This window comes from Myotis brandtii, unplaced genomic scaffold (assembly GCF_000412655.1).
Source record: "Myotis brandtii unplaced genomic scaffold, ASM41265v1 scaffold1093, whole genome shotgun sequence".
Classification (NCBI taxonomy): Eukaryota; Metazoa; Chordata; class Mammalia; order Chiroptera; family Vespertilionidae; genus Myotis; species Myotis brandtii.
In genome coordinates, this window is record NW_005353721.1 from 559,497 (window position 1) to 562,217 (window position 2,721).

The following is a 2,721-nucleotide window of genomic DNA, read 5'->3' on the forward strand; positions in this document are numbered from 1 at the left end:
TAAGCTCCCGGAGAAACAGAGTTCCCTCTCTGGGCCCCTTGAGCTCCTGGCTCTCTTGTGGCAGAGGGCCTGCTCCCCTGCATGGCCCACATGGCCCACACTCAGTGAACTAATGGATTACAACCAGCCTGAAGCTCTGCAGGACTTACTCCACCATGGAATGGAAACTCTGGGCAGTGGCTTTGCTTCTAGCTCTGCTGAATCCCCAGCTGCACCTTTTCCAGGTCCAGTTTAAAGGACATGGGACTTTTGCACCTGAGGGACATAACTCCATACAAATAAAATTCACTCATTCTCCTGTACAAGTCATAGAAAATTCATTTCTAAAGCTATCTTAGAACCCTACCCCCAGCACCCTGTGGGTAAAGGTATTCCCCACTTCCACTAGTGAACACCCCACTTCCACTAATAACAATTGCACAGAATCAAATGGTAGGAAAACCTATAAAATGTATCTCCCAGAGGGTAGTTAGAGTCTTACCTTTGGACAGGCCACAACATTGTCCCTCTCATTATCAAAAGCTCCTGCCTGTGCACAATCAAAAGCAAATCAGGGAGGGTCATGTGGTCAGGAAAGTGGAGAAACACCTCTTCTCTTTAGGCCATCATGGGTGCTGCTCCTTCATACTTTCTAATATGACCTAGACTTTTCAACATTATAAAATCCTTGTCTAGGAGGCCACACATAGAGAATGTGATGTTTTTGCTAAGATCTCCCTGTGTTGAGCTCACCTCACCAGCCACTCCTCCACATCTTGCCACTAATATGGGCATTGCCTGGGAGCAGAGCATAAGATCCAGGTCTGGCCTAACACCCTCCTGACCCTAATACACAAAGCACTCTCTTATGACATGGGGCAAATGCTCTGGGCTCATGTAACCTTCAATGGCCTGGTCTTTGCCATCTTGTTGCACACGATTCATGCAGCAACACAATGTCTCAATGATCTTGAGTACATTTACCTGGAAAGAGCAGTCTTGTCACACAGCTACTGATTTGCAACTGAAAAAAAAGACAAAAATATCAGCACGGAAAAAAGATGGCAACCAACAAGAAGGTAAGGAGGGAGAGAGTGTGAGAGAGTGAGAGAGCAATAAAGGAGTGTGTGGATGCATGTGGTGTGTGTGTGAGAGAGAGAGAGAGAGAGAGAGAGAGAGAGAAAGGGACAGTTAGATCCTGCAGGTCTTCCAAGGGGCAGCTAAATGGGCAGTCTTAGATGGCGAAACCCAACTGTCACTGTGGACACTCCAGGAGCGGCCAACGCGGGCACAGAGACCATGCCATCTTGAAAAACAGAACTGCTTAAGACTAGGATCTTAGCCTCACCACCACCCAATTCGGTCTCAGATGCAAACCAGAACCCTACAGCCACTAGGGACAAAGACCTGTGATCACAGCTGCAGACCCACAGACACCAACAATCCAGACATCCCGGCCGCAAATTTCTGTGAGTCGCAGAGCCCATCCCCCTCCCAGCAGGTTCACTCAGAACCATAGGAACTGCTAGACCCATCCCATGCAAGCAGGCCTCCTACCCACACAGGGAAGCTCTGCTACCTGAATTTGAGCTTGGGGGCATGGACACTGGGAGGCTGTTTCCTGCAGCGCACACTCACGCAACTAGACCTCATACCCACACAGGACGGCAGTGCCACCTGACTTTAATTCTGGGCAAGTGCACAAGGAAGTCTGTTTTCCACAGCACAGGAATGGACCTCCTGCTAACACAAGGTGGTTGTGCAACCTGATCCCCCAAGGAGACTGGAGACACTGTTTCTCCACACAAGAGGCAGCACTGAGAACCAGTGACTTGATTCTGTTTCTTATCACACGTGCCTGGGATTCCTGATTCCCAGTGCATGCACACTAAGAGCCAGTGACTCTAATTCTCGGTGCATGCACATGCAGGGACCCTAATTCTCAGCATGAGGCCTCACCAAGCAACAGAAACATTGATACTCAATTCTCGGTGCAGGCACAGGGGTCTCTGACTCATGGCATGCACTGGGGGACTCTAATTTTCAGCACACACCAGCGGGATCTCTTTTTCAGCATGGCGCAGGTGGGGTCCCTGATTCTAGGTGCATGCACAAGGCTGCACTGAGTGCTGGTGACTCTGATCCTGGGTGAGGATCCCACTAACCCACGGCAGCCACATGTCTTGTTGTCAGAGCTCTTCAGTGACACAAGGGTGGCGCAAAACTCCCACTGCACATGGCCCAGGCCCTGGCAACTTGGCTTTTGAACTTTCTGGTGATAATTAGAATGGGGAGACAACAAAACAATCCCCAGAGGAAAGAAAAAGAAGAATTGCCAAGAAAGGAAATAAGTGAAAAAGAGGCATGCAGCATGACAGAAAAATAATTCACAGTAATGGTTGTACTGTTCATACACTGGATGGATGAAAAATCAACAACCTATGCAAAAATCAGGAAGAAATCAAAAGTGATATAGCTACAATCAAAAACACCATGGAAGGTTTCAACAGTAGACTAGAAGAAGCAGAGGACAGAATTCGTGAGTTAGAAGATAAGGTAGAGAAACAAGCCCAATCTGAACACAAACTGGAGAAAAAAATTAAAAAGTAGGAGGAGAGCCTAAGGGAGCTTTGGGACAATGCAAAACGAACTAACATATGTATAATAGGGGTGCCAGAAGGACAAGAAGAGCAGCAAGGATTAGAAAATCTATTTGAAGAAATAATGACAGAAAACTTCCCT

At 47.7% G+C, this 2,721-nt stretch overlaps 1 pseudogene; it reads left to right on the forward strand.

Annotated features, from left to right (window-relative positions):
- Positions 1-2,086: 2,086 nt before the first annotated feature.
- The window catches only part of LOC106726859, a 3,946-nt pseudogene continuing 3,311 nt past the window's right edge, over positions 2,087-2,721 (forward strand).